This window comes from Nicotiana attenuata, chromosome 6 (assembly GCF_001879085.1).
Source record: "Nicotiana attenuata strain UT chromosome 6, NIATTr2, whole genome shotgun sequence".
Lineage (NCBI taxonomy): Eukaryota > Viridiplantae > Streptophyta > Magnoliopsida > Solanales > Solanaceae > Nicotiana > Nicotiana attenuata.
Window position 1 is genome coordinate 79,526,850 of NC_031994.1, and position 19,997 is coordinate 79,546,846.

Sequence of the window (19,997 nt, forward strand, 5' to 3'; positions counted from 1 at the left end):
CACCCTCTCCTGAATATCTTCATTCCAAATCTTATCTAGCCTAGTGTGCCCACACATCCATCTCAACATCCTCATTTGTGCTACTTTCATCTTCTAGATATGTGAATTCTTGACTGGCCAACACTCAGCTCCATACAACATGGCCGGTCTAACCACCGCTCTATAGAACTTACCTTTGAGTTACGGTGGCACATTCTTGTCATACAGGACTCCAGACGCTAACCTCCATTTCATCCACCCACCCTAATACGGTGCGTAACACCCCGTCGATCTCCCCATCTACCTGGATAATTGATCCTAAGTACTTAAAACTTTCTCTCTTGAGGATGACCTGTGAGTCAAACCTGACTTCCACATCCGCTTCCCCCGTCACGTCACTGAACTTACAGGAATTTCTTCCCAACTCGTATTAATATGTGAATACAAGAACACAACAAGCCAACCCTTTGGCCAAGAATAAAGAACACCCTAGTTCCCTGCCCCAAAATGATTTCCTACCCTTAGGAATACACTTAGACAAATTTGGCTAACAATTATGCCACAAGACTAAGCTCTGCCCATTTGGGACAGCCTTATGCACATATTTATAGTGCAAGCTGCCCAATTACACTTGGGAGCATTTTAGGCAATCAGTTGACAAGCCCCAACGGATGAGCAAACATAGGAAACATGGTAGAAACGTGTAGCACTAAGTCACAAAATCAGCCATGATCTAAAAACGTGACTCCAGTCAGCCTATGATCAGCCATGCTTGAATGGGGTAGTCGTAACCGCCCTGTCATGTGCACTGCATGTGCTTGTTTTGGCCAACTGTTGCACGCCCAAGACCGGCACTACGCCCAGCCTTGCCCTTTGACACTGCTCCCCCCCCCCCCCCGAAATGTCATGACCACAGCTTGCCGCATATTGACTTAACCGCCCACGCCCATTGCCAAGGCTGCCCGCCTATGCCAAGTTGCCCACAACTTGATCAAATCTGCCCACATTGATGTCATTGCATGTCCCGCATTGCCTTGCCTTGTTTTGCCATGTCTTGGCCCCTACTTTGACATATCTTTGCCTTGTCATTGTTATACCAACCCCCACGTCCATGTGAATCACGCCTTGCCTCAGCCAATATGCGTTTGTCAACTCTGCATAGTTCGTCATGCCAAGCTGCCCGTCATGATGTTGCCCCATTTTTCAGATTGTGTGCCAAGGCCATCATGAAAATTCTTGTCACAACCCACACCTGCCGAGGAACTTTGTCAAGTGGCTAACACCTATGACTGTAGGTGCCACTCCTTAGGATAAGTTCATTTCAGTGTGAAATACCTGTACATTTATGAAATTTTACACGAGTGATCGGGTGGCAAACCACCCTCTCTTCGCTACAAAGATCCGCCCTGGGCCAAATAATTATGGTTTACAATTCATTAAACTTAAAATTCTGAATTTGGTTGTGCATATTAGGATGATCTCTGATTGAATGTTTCAAATTGTAGTTTTAAAAAAGAAAAACCTTTTGGAAAAAAGCACTTTGACGGGCATTTTAGCACTAACTTTGATTACCCGAATCAATAAATCCAATAGAAACTCCGCCCAAACTCCTCCTACTCATAGCCTAATATTAATATTCTATTTATATATATAATCTTAAATAAAAAAATACATTTCACATTACAAAAGCACCCCCGAACGACACTGTACGCATCACCAATCGCAGTCCCACCCCTCCCCCTCCAACCTTCCTTCCTTCCTTCTCCACATAACTGTGAGCTCACTGAAGCATTTACATTTTGCTACTCTCCTATATGGTTTCACACTTCAATCATGTGAAACCCTAGCTAAGTTATAGCTCTACAGAAATGGGAATTGCTGCATATCTCCGGCAGCAGTAGCGACAAAAGACGTAAGATCATCCACGATCACCGCCGGAAAAAAAACACCGGTGCCGGAAAAACCAAAAACCAATCACCGTACTAACCGACGTAAAGAAATAGAATATCGAGGAAATATACTTAGTTGATAGAGAATTAGGAAGAGGTGAATTCGGAATAACCTACCTCTGTACCAATCGTAACAACAGTGAAATTTTGGCATGCAAGTCGATTTCGAAGCGAAAACTTAGAACAACTGTTGATATAGAGGATGTAAGGCGAGAAGTGGCGATAATGAAGCATTTACCGTTAGATTCCAGCATTATGAGATTTAAGGAAGCTTGTGAGGAGGAGATGCGGTGGATTTGTGTTTACCTCGAAAATACGAGTAACAATTAAATTTGATTTATGATTTTAAAGATACGTGATTTAGTTCAATACTAATTAATAACCAAGAAATCTGAAGTATAAATGAAAAGAACAAGTAAAATCAAACCAGAAAGTAGACCAGTCTCGACCACGAGCCAAAGTGACCTCGAGATGGATCAAGAATAATAAAGTTAAAGGACAATTCTGATGAACAATGAGCGAGAAAGTGAGAGAGTATATTCTTTGCAAATGATTAGATGATGTTTACAAATGTACCTAAATAAGGTACATTTCCATTTACAATAAAGAATCTTATTGGGACAGCTGTCTAACCGCCTAGTACGAGTTCGTACAAATCTATTTCGCGATTTGCGCCACGATTTTGGGGACATGGCATGAATCTTGCTCATTCCGTTACAGATCCATAACGGCATTATCTCGAGGCCAGTCATATTAGGCTTCGATGCTCCTCGAACACTTGGTTTTTCAAGCCTTGTATCGTGTCATCGAGCTCGAGCATGATCCATCGAGCTCGAACTTGGTCCATCTTGAACTCTGACTTAGGATGACCCCTCGAGCCTGGGAAATTGGTCATACCCAATTTTGACCGTATACAGATAGTCCCTGCGTTTCTTAGAGTAAGATGAAAAGAAACAATTTGAACCTCGACTTTCTGGAGTCTCTGCCGATGATGTATTCCCATGATGTAGGCGCTCGAAGTGACCAAAACATCCCATCGGTTCGCTTTCCCAAAACATTAAATGCAAGCCAGTAATGGTCGGCCACTAGCGCCCTCGAACCGTTGTCGCTCATCTATAAGTACGGGGATCCTTCTTTGAATTTAGAACTTTACTTCTTCGTTACATTCACTCTGATCCCCTTTCCTCTTCATCTCTTTCTCATCATCTGCTTCTACTGCCCTTTTTGTGCCAGAAAACGCTAAGTTCTCAAAATACATCACATTCTGCTACCGTCTGCATCTCTTAGCTTGAAATCATGGAAAAAACCTCTAAAACGGTTCCCCAAAAAGAAAAAGCTTCTTCCTCTTCCTCCCGTCCGGCCGGTGACAAAGCACCGGCCCATCACGAGATCGTTCCCATCGCCTGCGTTATAAAGAAAGACTTCGACGTAGAAAACCTCCCTGCAGTTCCTGGTCAATGTGAACATGCTTCGAGGTACATCTGTTCGATAACGGGGAAACACTTCTAGGCCGTGAAAAAGGATTGTGGTTAGGGGCATAAGGTCGTGGTATAGATCCCGACCCCCGACGAGGATGTCACCACCCATGTGGGGGGGGGGGGGTTTTGAGTGTTTACACTTACCCCTTCACACTGGGCCCTCTTGATCCGGTCGTGATTGATTTCTGCAAAAGATATCAAGTCCCCCTTGGCTAAATTCATCCCTCCTTTTAGCGCATAGTGATCATGCTCCGTTATTTCTCTAGCAAAGCTAAGGGACTGGAGTTTACCCTCAATCACCTTATCCAATTATATCGGCCTCAACTTCTTCGAGGTCTGATCAAGCTTTAACGCCGATCGAGCAAAGCCTTCTTTGCTAGCAATAACGAGGCTAAAGACCGAGGCTGGATGACCCGTTTCATCTGAATGAGGACCTCGGACATCATCCCAAAGGAAAAAATATCGTTCCCAAAGAAATGGAATCATGAGCGTAAGTGAAGTCTTTCCCTTAGTGTTTTCTTATGTCCTATTCCTTCGTTAAGTGATGCTTATATTCTTTTGCCAACTGAAGAGTGGATGCCCCACACGATCCCTGACCTCAAAGACTGGGTCTGGAAGCTAGCTGCGACCTCCTCGTATGACGAGCGCAAGTGGCGTGACTTATCGAGGGGCAAATGGGAAGCAAAAAATCATGGTGAGTGTTTCTTTGTAAGCCTTTTGACGCTTTCCTCTTTTACTGTAGCCATTGGTTTCCTCATGCTTGGTTCTAGATTTATGCAGGCCTCGGAGATTTTTTCGAGATGAAGCCGGCCCTTCCTGGAGAAGAAACCAAGTCTCCGGTTCCTAAATCGGGGAAGGATAACAAGAGGAAAAGGGCTTCGATGCCCGAAGATCCTCAAGACAAGAAAACCCCTGCTCGTAGGCTAAAGAAGAAGCTCATTCATGTGGAAGTAGATTCGGTCCAACAATTTCTGGATGATGGAGAAGATGAGGGTGAAGAATCGGCTTTATTGATCCGGACTAGGCAACCGGTCGAGGTCGCCAAGCCTCCCGAGTTGGAGACCTTACCTCGTGGTGAGGAAATTCCGAAGAAGGATTCAAGGGAAGTCCTCGAGTCCCCTGAAGTCGAGGTTATTCCTCCGCCTTCACAAGTACACCGAGGGAGGCAAGAGCTGAAAACATCGACACCAATCAGAGCGCCTCGAGTGAAGAGATCGGGGCCGTAACAATAGGTCACTCCCCTTCTCTACCATCTTACTTCGAGAAGGCAATAAAAGATGCTCGAGCCCTGTAAAAGCCCGCCCGAGCAAGGTCCTAGAAGAAGATCCTTTTCAGGATTGTTTCACTGGAGTGGATGATGCCGCCGACCTCAATTACGCATCCACCCTCTTCGAGGAAGCTCACCGTCTCTTTTCTCGGATAAATACTAACTTTTATTTGTTATAGTTTTTCTTTCCTCTCCCCATTTCTTGGCTGATATTCCTTCGTTTTATGCGCAGGACAATGTGAGGCCGAGCTCAGGAAGGCTTCGGATGAAGGGAAGGCCTTGAGGCTCCTTTGTAGCCAAAAGGAGGAGGAGCTTAAGGACCTTCGGGTTGATTTGGCCAAAACTCGAAAAAACGAGGCCGAGCTAGACAAGCAAGTAACCGTGATGTTGACAAATTATGGTCTTCTTGGCCTTATTGTGGAGGCTAACACTTCAATGTCTTAGCTGCAGCAAAAGTTAGAGGTGATCGGGCAGCTTCGGGGCGAGGTCGACCAGGTAAAGGCTGACTGCCAGTGGTGGAAGGAGAACATGGATTGACCTGCTGTTGATAAGGAGGCTGCTCAAGCCCAACTGGCCTCGGCTGAGACTCAGCTCCGGGTTATCAAAGTGAAAATTTTGGCCCAATCAAAGAAAATCGAGGAGCCCGAGACAAAACTCGCTGAAGTCGGGATCGAGGTTGCTGAGGCCAAGGCTGAAACTGAGAAGAGGACTGATAAAACCATCACCGTTTACTTAAGGGATGCCGAGGTTGTTCAAGCAGAGTTAAGGGAGGCCTTTGACCGGGAGAAGCGGGTCAGCGATTTGGCCAAGTGTCAAGCCAAAAAGGAGACCCTCGAAAAGATTCACGCTCGAGGTTTTGACCTCACCAATGAAATAGCCCAAGCAAACACTTGAGGTCAATGCCAAGTTCCTGGTCTCTTCCGATGATGAAGATTCTGTGAGTGGCTCCGAGGGTGAAGGAGATGAGGATGGAGTCCCCGAGGAGGAGGTTCCCGAGGATGTGGCCCCTAAGTAGATTAGGTTCCTTTGTTTTCTTTTTTGTGTAAGGCCCCTTGTGGGCATTGTAATACTTTATGTGAATATAATGAATTCCCTTTCTTTCCACTTTATCTTCGATTTGTATTGACTTCCGCATTGTCTTTATTTTGTGAAATTTTTTGATAACTTCAATGATCAAGCGAACATCGGCTCGGATTCCGAATATAACAACCCTTAGGTTTTTTAGTGATCAATGGGCGATCTTCGAACAAAATCTTTCTTAAGGTTTTTATTAATCCTCGAGCTATGCCCTGGTTAATTTGATGCAAGCTCGGGATGACGAGACTCTTGAGTCCGAGTTGAGTGAGAGCAAGTTCTCGAACCCTATATGTTTTGGCCCTTATGCTCTTTTATATCGGCCCTTAGGCTCTTTTAGGGTGGCCCTTAGGCTCTTTAAGTTGGGCCAATTCGGCCTCTAAAGCGGCTATAATTTTTCCCTCTTTTCGGCCAAAATACTTAGTGACAATTTTTCTCTGCCTTAGCATGTGTTTTTTGTACTGATTGGGTTTTTCGAAGGTTCGACCGACTGGAACCTTATTTATAATTTGTTTATGTAACGATAATCGAATAACTCTTGAGACTTTTTCAAAGGCTGATGTTATCGAAGCCTTTAAATAATTCGAGGGCTGATTTTATCGAAGCCCTTTGTCATTTGCTTTTGCCGTGGGTAACTTATTTAACCGGTTTTTCAAAGTGTTTGAAGGCCTTAAATTTTATGGTGGAAGTTGGACGTCTCCGAGCCATGTAATTTCGGCCGTAGCCTTTTTATATGACCGTAGTCTTTAGTATGGTCGTAGCCTTCGGGTATGTCTCTTGGACTTGTTTCCCGATAATATTTCGAACTTGTTCGAAAGGTTAGTCCCCGAGTATGATGGCTGTGAGCACGTGATTTTTGCCCCATATGAATTACTCCCAGAAATTCAAAACAAGATAATTTCTTTCAGTGTTTGCAATTTTATGGATTTTTGCATTTTTGTCTGTACATTTTAATTAATGAAAAATATAAAAATATACACTGCATTTGCATTTAGGGTTTAATTTTTTTTTTTTAGATTAATTGGTAGATTAGTGTTTTACAAAATTGGAAAATCACAAAAAATGATTTATTTTGGCATTGTTTAATTTTTAGCTTTGAATTTTGTTAGTTGTCTTTTAATTTGCTTTAATTAAGTATGTTAATCATCATTTAGGTTCAGTTGGTTTAATTAGGTCCTAGGATTAAATTCAGATTTGTATTTTTATTTTTGAAAAGAAAAAGGAAAGAAATAAATAAAAAAGGGGAATTAGGAGAAAAGGAATTAAAAAGAGAGAAGGTTTAAATTGGGCCAAATTTTGGTTTTAAACACCCAGCCCAATCGGACCCTGGCCAATCACCCTTGAACCAGGCCCAAACCCATCCATCTCCCCAGACCCCCGAAACGACACCGTTTCAGGCCGACTGGATCTGAGCCGTCGAGGTTAGTAAATCTAACGGCTCAGAAGTGATGATCTCCGGGTATTTAACTGTCCCTGATGCCCTACCCCTCCCCCCCCTCCCCGGAAACCCCCCCCATAACTGTCTCTCACAACTACGCCCTGAACCACCGTCTGCCGCCCGCTGGAAATCGCCTACGACGGCGGCCAGCGTTCAATCGCCGTGGAATTAACACCACAGCCCCGCCTTTGCCTCCTCACCTCAAATCACCACCCAGCTTCCTTCAAAACTTGCCCAAACTCCTCGAATCTTGATTTGCAGCCACGAACCCTAGTGTCGCCCTCATTTTCTCCGGTGCGGCGCCATCTCCAATCACTCTCAAATTAATACATCACAACCCCCGTGACCCCCTCACACCTAATCCATTGCTGATTTCCCTCGAATCTATCTAGAATTCCTCGAATCTTAAGTCCGAGGTCGAGCCCTAAAAGCCTGAAATCATTCTCCATCAAACCCAATGGCTTGCATGAGCATATGTCGCTGTTTTCTTTTGAGTTTTGAAGTTTGAGTCGACGAGAACTGATGTTGTTCAGTTGTGCTTGACAAAGAACAAATGTTCAACATTAGTCTCGTTAAATCAAGGTATCCGGTATGCTGTTGATTTCCGAATTGGTAAGTGTCCTCATCTTCTGTCCATTTTCATCTTCTTTTCCTCTCCTTTTCTTTAGTTAGTTTTTTTTTTACTCTGAAGACTCGACCATCTTTTGAATTCAAATTCTTTTCTGTTCGTTTCTTGTTCAAATCGTGAAAGCCTGTTCTTTGATTTTCTTGGTCCATTAAGTTTAGTTATTAGCTTGAATAAAATTCTGATCAAATCGTGAAAGCCTGTTCTTTGATTTTCTTGGTCCATTAAGTTTTGTTATTAGCTTGAATAAAATTCTGATTTCATCTTTTATTTAGTCGCTTAGTTTAATTAGGTTTATCTTGATAGCCTAGTTAATTTCCTGCCTATTTGTGTTATTTAATCAGTCAATTTGTTTAGGTTTAGTTTTGAAATTTTTTTTAAGTATTTTCTCTGTTTGGCATAGTTTACTGATTTGGTTCCATTATTGTTGTTTGGGCTTTGAAGCCATTATAGACTCCTCTTCAGGGGATTGGTTTAGTTTTTGGGTCAGATTTGAGCCCATGTCTAGTTGAGCCACTGGTTCAATTGGATCCATTTGGGACTTTGAAGTAAATAGCAAGGTTTAAGAGGGTAATTTTGAAAATTGGGGGTAAAGAGTCTTTGGTAACTGCCTGGGAAGCTTCTAGTGAGGGGCTGGAGTGAAATTTCAGATGTATAGTTATAAAACTTGGGTAGCAAGTCAATAATTGGGGGGTCACCTAAGCAAAAAACGAAAATTAAAAAGGGGTAGGGTGTAAAAAATGAAACAGAAGGCTGCCCTATTTGCCTTGCCTATAAAGGCATGTTTTCTTGCCTTGAAAGGAAGCCTTGAACATTCTGAAAAGGAGAGAGACCTGAGAAAAAAAAAATCTGAAAATAATAGCTAAAAATCCTTGAAAAACATTGTTTCATGAGTGCTTTCCTTTAATTTCCAAAGTTTTGAGTTCCCTTGATTCAATGGTTTGAAGCTGATTAGTTGGTAATGGAAAATAGATTTTGAGCTTCGTTTATGTTTGGGTTGCTATTTTGATTCGAGTTTGGATTTTGAAATCAAATCTGAGTTGTGTTGTTGCTGGTCCAATTTGCTGGTACTCTACTGACCCTCTACATTTTCCTTTTTCCAATTCAAATCTCCAGGTACTTTTGTCAATTCTGCAGATGTAACTCTCTATTGGAAGATGAAATAAAAGCTGAAGCATGAACATGGAACCCCCGTTTAACTTTAGTTATTCATGATATTTGTGCCTTCAATTCCATGAAATGTTGTAGAACTAATTAGATTCCTATGTTTGTACTTGCTTAAGGACTGTTAAAACAGTGCTGTAATGGATGTTTAAGCATGCCTGTTATTTTGCAGTCTTTCATACTCTTAATATGCGTTAATGTCATTCTAGTTAAGGCGAACAGATAAGTAACTGTACGATTGTATGGTTTGGAAGTCATGCTGCAAAGTTGCTGTAGCTAACCTTGAACGTGTAATTAGAGTGGGATTATGAAAATTGACATGTCGAATATAACAGATTTGTTGCTGGTCTGGACTTGATTTTGAGTCTGATCCTCTGTTTTTGAGCTTGGATACATCTGGGCTTTCAAGCTTATACTGGGATGGGTTTTGTGCATTGCATAACCAAATACATTTGTGCACAAAATTGGGATTGGGTCTGTTGATTTCAGGAACATTTTAGCTTAGTGATGGTCATGTTTATACATAAGTCCTCAAATGTTTAAGTGGTTATAGAGGTAATTGTAGTCTTAAAATCAGATTTGAAGGCCTGTGAGTTTGATACGGAGTTCTTGCGTGAATAAGGTCAATCGGTATATTTTGGGCCTTTCAAGTTAAGAAGCGGACTCGAGCTAAGGGTTTCTTCAATAACGGGGATCGCCTTGTTCGAGTTCGGACTTGAACTCGGGGCCCGAGCTCCTTAATTGGCAGTTTACTAATAATGTTAACTAATTAATTAAGGCCCTTTTAGAGATGATCTTGGTAGAACATCGTAGTTCATTTAGGTTGACCTTTAAATAAAAACGAGGTGCGCAACGCCAAATAAAAATACACAAAATTGTGTGGCCCTCTTTAATCACTCATTAAAATATTTAGAACTCGGGACGTGCCGTTTAGCGAATTTTCATGGCCTCCCACAAAGTTAATAACACGTTAGTCGCTTTAGGCGCGTTTCTTTAATAATCTTACCTTCCTAAACTCGGGTGTGCATTTCATGTGACCCAAATCCAAACCCCAAAATATTGAATGAAAATGTGTTGAGGATCCGGGTGTATTTCATGTGACGTGATCCAAAGACACGTTTTTTAAACGACGTTCACTTTCTTAAAATATTTTAATTAAAAGCGGTAAATAATTCTAAAAGGTGCAATAGGATAACATGTATTAAAATCAAACTTTAGCCAAATATAGCAGTCGAGCGACCGTGCTAGAACCACGGAACCCGGGAATGCCTAACACCTTCCCCCGGGTTAACAGAATTCCTTACTCGGATTTCTGGTTCGCGACTGTTAAACAGAGTCAAACCTTTTCCTCGATTCGGGATTCAAACCGGTGACTTGGGACACCATAAATCTCCCAAGTGGCGACTCTGATTTTTAACAAAATGAATCCCGTTTCGATTGTCCTTTAATTGGAAAAACTCCTTTATTATACCCTTCACGGGGGTGTAGAAAGAAAAAAGGAGGTGTGACAATGGCCTTGGCCTTTATATCGAGGGGATGCCTCTTCGAGGTCTTATGAATTCGAGTTTTCGATGACTCAGATGTGTTGATTGTTGATGATAGTCCCCGAGTATCCGAGGTGTATTTGCGTTCTGGCCCTTGAGCCTTTTCTCATAGAGTTATAAGTATGAAGCTCGTATAATAGTAGACTTCTTTGAGACACAAAGTGTTTTGATATAGAAAGAATGCTTCTTTGAATAATTGATACATGCATACATGTTTTGCCGCCGGGGCTTGGCTATTCTACATGGAAACAGTTCATCTGACTGTTTGGCCCATTACAGAGTTCTCCTATCGAGGCCCTCTTTATCGTGAAGTATTTTCCTCGAAAATATAACCTCCGAAGGTGATGCCCCCAGTATTCGAGGTTGATTGAAAAGAAGCCTTGGATACTGTTGAGTTCTCCTTAGGTAGCACATAGTTGTTGCCTCATTGAAAACCTTGCCGGTAAAACCCATTTGGCAAAAAATCCAATCTAAGGGACAAAGAGTGCAACGCGTGCTTTAAAACCTAAGGTCTTCATGTAAAAACGTGCCTTCAATATCTTCGATCGAACACCTGCAATGGGTTAGTTTCAAATTCAAATGGACGAAAGGAAAAAGTCATACCTTAGCAATAATATCATTTGAGTAGTAATATATTCCTATTGTTCAGCAGTTGTTCATCTTCCATCGTGCTAAGCTTGTAAGATCCTTTACCGATAACTCCGATGATTCAGTACGGTCTTTCCCAATTCGGGCCTAGTTTCCCTTCATTCGGGTCTCGAGTGTTGAAGGTAACTTTCCGTAGAACTAAGTCCCCAATTCCAAAATGTCGAAGGTTAGTCCTTATATTGTAGTATCTCTTGATTCTTTTTTTCTGCGCAGCTATCCGAACAAGTGCTGCCTCTCGTTTTTCATCTAATAGCTCGAGGCTAATATTCATAGCCTCGTGATTTGACTCCTCCGATGCATATTGAAACCTGGCGCTGGGTTCTCCGACCTCGACAGGGATTATGGCCTTAGAGCCGTATACTAAAGAGAACGTCGTGGCCCCCGTGCTGGACTTCAATGTCGTTCGATATTCCTAAAGGACCTCGGGTAGGATTTCTCTCCATTTTCCCTTCGCATCGTCCAGCCTTTTCTTTAGGTTTTGAATGATAGTTTTGTTTGTTGACTCGGCCTGTCCATTATGGCCGGGTGGTATGGTGTTGATAAGATCCTCTTTATTTTGTGTGCTTCGAGGAACCCCGTTACCTTGCTGCCGATGAATTGCTTTTCATTGTCACATCAATCTCGGCAGGTATCCCGAACCGGCATATGACGTGGTCCCAAATGAAGTCAATAACTTCCTTTTCTCTGACCTTCTCGAATGCTTGTGCTTCCACCCATTTAGAAAAATAATCAATCATAAAAAAAACAAATTTAGCTTTACCTGGGGCCGTTGGTAGAGGGCCGACTATGTCCATTCCCCATTTCACGAAAGCCCACGGGGATAGGACTGAGTGGAGTTGTTCTCCGGGCTGATGGATCATCGGTGCAAACCGTTGGCACTTATCGCATTTTTTGATAAACTCCTTAGTATCTTTTTCCATGATGTCCCAGTAATACCCTGCTCTAATAATTTTGCGAATCAAAGACTCGGCGCCGGAGTGATTCCCACAAGTACCTTCGTGGATTTCTCGTAGAACATAATCGGTGTCCCCCGGCCCTAAACATACCGCTAATGGTCCATCGAACGTCCTCCTGTACAATGTTCCATCTTCATCTAATGTGAACCTAGCAGCCTTGGTTCGTAGGGCCCTCGATGCTTTGTGGTCCAATGGGAGTTTTCCATTTTTCAAATAATCGATATACTTATTCCTCCAATCCTAAGTCAAACTTGTAGTATTTATCTCGGTATGACCCTCTTTAACCACAGACCTCGATAATTGGATGACAGTCCCCGATACGATATCATCTTCTTCAACCGAGGATCCCAAATTAGCATGTGCATCGGCCTCACTATTTTGTTCTCGAGGCACATGATCCAGAGTCCACTCCTTGAAGCGGTGCAAAGTTACCTGTAGCTTATCCAAGTACCGTTGCATCATATCCTCTCGAACTTCAAAACTTTTGTTTTGGTTTACCACCAACAGTGAATCGCACTTGGCTTCAATGACTTCTGCCCCCAAGCTCTTAGCTAGCTCGAGACCTGCAAACATGGCCTCATACTCGACCTCATTTTTAGTCAACCTATAAGTTTTGATAGATTGTCTAATGGTACTACCTGTAGGTGGCTTCAAGACAATGCCAAGCCCGAACCCTTTTGCATTCGAGGCACCATCCGCGAAAAGGGTCCATACCCCCGATGATGTACCCGATCTTAGCAGGAGTTCTTTCTCCACTTCGGGTACGAGGGTCGGCATAAAATCGTCCATGAAGTCATCTAGGATTTGAGACTTGATGGTCGTTCGGGGTTGATATTCGATATTGTACCTACTAAGTTTGACTGTCCATTTGGCCAACCGGCCCGATGGTTTGGGCTTATGCAAAACATTTCGCAGGGGGTAAGTGGTTAACACACATATGGGATGACACTGAAAATATGGCTTTAACTTTCTAGATGCGCTTATTAATGCAAGTGCTAATTTTTCTAAGTGAGGGTATCTAGTTTCAGCATCTCCTAGAGTTCGGCTTACATAATAAACGGGGAATTGTGTACCTTGCTCTTCTCGAACTAGTACCCCACTTAATGCTATCTCGGATACTACCAAATATAAGTAAAGCTTTTTATCTACCTTCGGGGTGTGAAGCAAAGGCAGGCTCGATAAGTATCGCTTCAATTCTTCTCAGGCTTGCTAACATTCTGGGGTCCATGCGAAATTTTGAGCAAGGAAAAGAACCTATGACTTCGATCTACTGATCTCGAAATGAAACGACCTAAGGTGGCTATTCTTCCTGTTAGCCTTTGCACGGCCTTTACACTATCCACGATCGTGATGTCCTCGATGGCCTTGATCTTGTCAGGGTTGATTTCGATACGCCGATTCGATACCATGATGCCGAGGAACTTACTGAGCTGACTCCGGAGGCACATTTTTCCGGGTTAAGCTTCATGTTGCACTTCCTAAAGATTTTGAATGTTTCCTGCAAATGAGTTAAATGGTCCTCTGCGCGCAGGGACTTAACCAACATATCATCAATGTAAACTTCCATCGACTTACCTATCTGTTCCTCGAACATCTTGTTAACTAGGCGTTGGTATGTAGCTCCAGCATTTTTTAGCCCGAAGGGCATTACATTGTAACAGTACGTTCCAAACTTAATGATAAACGAGGTCTTTTCTTGGTCCTCCGGGTTCATCCGAATTTGATTGTACCTGGAGTAGGCATCGAAAAAGTTAGGATCTCGTGGCTGGTCGTGGCATCGATCATACGATTGATGTTGTGTGAAAGAGTCTTTTGGGCATGCTTTGTTTAAATCCTTGTAATCTACACACATTCTAAGTTTGTTTCCTTTTTTAGGAACTACAACTACGTTGGCTGACCATTCGGGGTATTTTACCTCCCGAATAGACCCTATTTTAAGAAGTTTGGTTACCTCGTATTTTATGAATGCATGCTTTACCTCGGACTGGGGCCTCCTTTGTTGCTTTACCGGTTTGAATCCGGGGTCGACGCTTAGTCGGTGTGTTGTTATTTCCGGTGGAATCCTTGTCATATCTAAATGGGACCAAGAAAAGTAATCCATATTATCAATAAGAAATTGAATGAGTTTTTTCCTGAGTTCGGGGGTTAATCCCGTTCCCAGGTATACCTTTCTCTCGGGCATGTATTTGATTAGTATGACGTGCTCCGGTTCCTCGACCGTTGACTTGGTTGCATCGGACTCTTCGGGAACGACGAAAGTTCGAGGAGTAAGAAAATCCTCTTCTTCGTCTTCAATTACCTGTTGCTCCGATTCCGTCGAGGCTGGGGGCGGTGATTGCTATTTAGCCGTCTGCTTACCTTTGGTGTTCGACTTTTACGAGGTCGAAGGCTCTGGTATCGGCGTCACTTCATCGACTTCAAACATTTCCTTTGCAGCGTGTTGCTCTCCGTAAACTGTTTTTACACTATCCTCTGTTGGGAACTTCATCATCTGATAAAGAGTTGAAGGTACTGCCCTTATGTTGTGTATCCACGGTCTCCCGAGGAGTGCATTATACCTCATGTCGCCTTCGATGACATGGAATTTTGTGTCTTGTATGGTCCAGGCTACGTTCACTGGTAGGATTATCTCCCCCTTTGTTGTTTCACTTGCCATATTGAAGCCATTTAGGACCCGAGATGCAGATACAATATGATCCTGTAGGCCGAGCTGTTCTACGACCCTCGATCTGATTATGTTTGCCGAGCTACCTAGATCCACTAGAACACGTTTAACTTGAATTTTATTTAACAAAATAGAAATTACCAAGGCGTCATTGTGCGGCTGAGATATTCCTTCCGCTTCCTCGTCATAGAATGATAGGACGTCCTCGGGCACATAGCTCCGAGTCCATTTTTCTCTGGTGATCGACACCTTGGTGCGTTTGAATACAGGTCCTTGTGGGACATCGACACCTCCAACGATCATATGGATTACATGTTGTGATTCTTCCTACTCATTTTTCTGCTCACATCTCTCTCCCTGAAGTGGTTCTTAGCTCGATCACTAAGAAAGCTGCCCCTCGTTGAACAACCGAGCTACCTCTTCCCGTAGCTGCTTGCAGTCTTTGGTTCTATGGCCATGTGTGCCATGATACTTACGCATCAAGTTTGGATTCCTTAGAGAAGGATCGGTTTGTATAGTCCCGGGCCACCTAGTGTCTTTGATTATTCCAATAGCTGATACGATTATCGATGCATCTACACTGAAATTATACTCTGATAATCGAGGTGCCTCTGCGGGGTCGGTATGTTTATCGAACCCATTCTTACTCATGAGTCTCGGAGAGCTCTGACCTCGATCATTTCTCTGATCATTCCGAGGAGCGTTATGACCCGAGCCGTTGTTTCTCCGATCGACATAAGGCTGATACTGTTTGTTGTTTGATCTTGGTTCCCTGTCTGTATCCCTCGGGGGCTTGGCTGCCAATCTATTAGGATGAACTAAACCCGAGGGGGCTCCCAACTGGTCGTCCTCGACCCTGATCTTTGATTGATAGAGATTATGTACATCTGACCACGTCACAGCTAAATACTCAATCAGATTCTGCTTTAATTTTCGAGGCGCGATCGAACTTCGTTCATTCAACCCCTGCATGAAGGCCTGTACTGCCCAGTCATTCGAGACCGGCGGTAATTCCATTCGCTCCATCTGAAACCTGGACACGAAATCCCTTAACATCTCGTTGTTCCTCTGTTCTATCTTAAAAACGTCCAATTTCCTCATTGCCACCTTTATGGCCCTGGCGTGCGCTTTCATGAAGGCGTCTGCTAACATAGCAAACGAATCGATAGAGTTCGGGGGCAAGTTGTGGTACTAAATCATGGCCCCTTTCGACAAAGTTTCCCCAAATTTCAATAATACTGACTCAATCTCATCATCATTCAGGTCGTTTCCTTTAATCCCATAAGTATATAAGGTAATATGCTCATTAGGGTCGGTTGTCCCATTATATTTGGGTATATCGGGCATGCGAAACATTTTAGGAATGGGCATCGGAGCCGCGCTCTGAGGGAATGGTTTTTGTATGAACCTTTGGTATCTAAACCTTTCAAGACCGGGGGTGCCCCCGGTATTTGTTCAACACGGGAGTTTTAAGTCTCCACTTTTTTGTCATTGTCCTCAATCTTTTTTTCCCCGGACTCGATCCTCTTGGTGAGCTCTTCGAGATCCTCATAATGGTGGGGTCAGTCCCCGAGCCATTTTCATTCGACCTCTCTGGCACCGGTTTAGCACTTTGAGTGTTTTCTGGTTCAGCTACACTCAGAGTTTTATTCTGACTCTGAAGTTGAGCGATGGAAATCTGTTGAGCTTGCAGCATCTCGAATATCACTTGGAGGCTGACTCCCCCATCTCTTATACCTTGTGTTCCTTTGCCCCCACATCGGGCTTCCCTGCGTACACTTCCTTCGGGGTCTACGCCTAAATCTGCGTTCAAAGCAATGTGTGAACTAACATCAACTAGTTCCACATTTGGCACTTCCCCAGGGCTTATCGGTGGTACACCGACCCTACATTGTTGTTTTTCCCATGAAATCCAAGACCTTCATTGTCGCGAACATGTGCGTTTTGCGAGTTTGACATGTTTAATCCTGAGAGAAAAAATTCTTGACAAGAACAAGTGTGAAAATAACGTGTGTTATCAGAATCAATACTCAAATAAGCACTATTATCTTTAGTCCCACGGTCGGCGCCAAACTGTTTACCTCGAAAATACGAGTAACAATTAAATTTGATTTATGATTTTAAAGAACAAGTAAAATCAAACTAGAATGTAGACCAGTCTCGACCTCGAGCCAAAGTGACCTCGAGATGGATCAAGAACAATAAAGCAAGAATAATAAAGTTAAAGGACAATTCTGATGAACAATGAGCGAGAAAGTGAGAGAGTATATTCTTTGGCAATGACTAGATGGTGTTTACAAATGATTGGGGTCCCCTTTATATAATAGGGGAGCCCTAAATAAGGTACACTTATATTTACAGTAAAGAATCTTATTGGGACAGCTATCTAACCGCCTAGTACGGGTTCGTACAAATCTATTCCGGGATTTGCGCCACGATTTTGGGTACGTGGCAGGAATCTTGCTCATTCTGTTACAGATCCATAACGGCATTATCTCGAGGCCAGTCATATTAGGCTTCGATTCTCCTCGAACACTTGGTTCTTCGAGCCTTGTATCGTGTCATCGAGCTTGAGCTTGAGCTTGATCCATCGAGCTCGAACTTGGTCCATCTTGAACTCGGACTTGGGATGACCCCTCGAGCCCGGAAAATTGGTCATACCCGATTTTGACCGTATACAATTTGGTTATGGAGTTGTGCGAAGGCGGCGAGCTGTTTGATAGGATAGTGGCAAGGGGGCATTACACGGAGCGTGCTGCTGCGGCTGTCATGCAGACGGTTGTGGAAGTGGTGCAGCTTTGTCATAAGAATGGTGTGATTCATCGAGACATGAAGCCTGAGAACTTTTTGTTTGCTAATAAAAAGGAGAATTCGCCGCTTAAGGCTATTGATTTTGGCTTGTCCATATTCTTCCAGCCAGGTATAAAAAAGAAAACTTTAATTGGTGTTCTATAAGTATACATAGGATATAATCTTTGTACACTAAATTGGTATCGTTCTTCAAGATTTTGTCTTATATAATGTTTTTCTTTTCTATACCGGGAAGAATTCACGAGATCAAATTTATTCTGGATACTTTTTGGAGTAGTAGTATTTCAGACAGTGGATATATAAAGAGGATCGTTATACATGCATGTGTCTGCGATGTATGATCTAACACTACTAGAATTCCTGTAAAAAGTGACCAAAGATTAGCGACCAAACTTGGTCCGTCAAGAAAAGCGACCAAAGTTGGTCACCAAACTGCCGAAAATAATAAAAAAAATATTTGAAATACTTTAGCGACCAAAGTTGGTCGCTATTTGGCCGCAAATTTAGTCAAATTGTTGATTGGACTGGTCAGACTTGCTTGGTCAAAGATATACTGAGATTAGCGACCAATGTTGGTCGCTAAAGTGGGACCCACATAAAAATTTTAATAATTTTATTATTATTTTATAAAACTTATAAAATATAAATATATATAATTTAAAACTTGCGACCAAAGTTGGTCGCTAACTGAAGGATAAGTTGATAGCGACCAACATTGGTCGCTAACATGGGACCCAGTTATAATATTTTAATAAATATATATTTATTTTAAAAAAATTATAAAATATAAATAAATATAATTCAAAATTTAGCGACCAAAGTTGGTCGCTTAATGAAATAGAGACCAACGTTGGTCGCCAAGGTGGGACCCAGTTCTAACATTTAATAATTTTTATTATTAATTTAAATATTATATAAAATATAAATAAATCTGATTAAAATTTAGTGACCAAATTTGGTCGCTAAATTAAATTCATGTACAGTTAGTGACCAACTGTGGTCGCTAAATTAAATTCATTTACAGTTAGCGACCAAAGTTGGTCTCTATATGGTCAAAATTAAAAATCACTTTTGTATTTACTATGTAAATAATATAAATGTAAGTCGTTAATACTATATGTATATACATATTAATAAATATATTCTAAAAGTATCGTTATTTCAAACCGTAGGCCATTACCTAATACACTTACTATACTTAGTGCAAAGCACATATTTTAGTACTTACCAGAGCCGAAGGTAAGGGAATATATATTTAATTATTATATAAGCTATATATCGATATATTCTAATATCTTTAGTATTAAACCCCCCTAATAACACTTAATACTCAGTTGCATAATATACGCTAAGTTAATATTAATATATATATATATCATACTAATATATATATATAAGCTATAATTCGATATACTGCCGTATTAGCTAATACACTATACTTTAGTGCATAAGTATAGTGTTAAGGTATATATATATATTATAATAAGCTATATTCGAGATTCTCTTGATATTCGCGTTATAGATCTTGCGTGCCTTACTTTTATAGTAGTATACCTAATACATATTTTACTTACGTGCATGTTATAGGTAAGTATAATATTATATTATATTAATATAATAATATTAAGCTCTAATATTATCCGATATAGGTCTTAAATAGTCTTATTCAGGCTACAGTCCGCCAGTTGCTGTTATTACTAATACACTATAACTCAGTGCATAATATAGGGCGTAAGTTTATATATAAATATTCTAAGTACCTCACTCACTGATCCTTCCGTGTATCCCGGTCGCGTGACAGTTTATCCTACTATAGGTGACAGTTGTGTCAGTGTTCTTTGTATATTATTATAAATTTATATATTTATTCAATAATATTACTAATACACTGATTCATCGAGATGATTAGCTTAGTGGCATAGTTGTCAGAGGCCCCTTACATAATACGCTAGATGTTGCTCCTTAGCGCTCGGTGATAAGTATATATATATATATATATTATATATATATAAGCTATATTCTATAGTATACCTAATACACTTACTTTAGTGCATATAGTATAGCGTAAGTGTGTATATATATATATATATATATATATATATATATATATATATATATATATATTATACTATATATATATATATATATATATATATATATATTATATATATATATATATATAGTATACCTAATACACTTATACTTAGTGCATAGTATAGCGTAAGTACATATATTATATATATATATATATATATATATATATATATATATAAGCTATATTCGATACGGTATTACCTAATACACTTATACTTAGTGCATAATATAGCGTAAGTATATATATATATATATTGACACACACGCCCGCTTCGTAGTACTATTCATCCCTCGTATTACCAAAA

General features: G+C 41.4%; 1 pseudogene; it reads left to right on the forward strand.

Moving 5' to 3' along the window:
• Positions 1,848–19,997, forward strand: part of LOC109228018 — a 27,222-nt pseudogene continuing 9,072 nt past the window's right edge.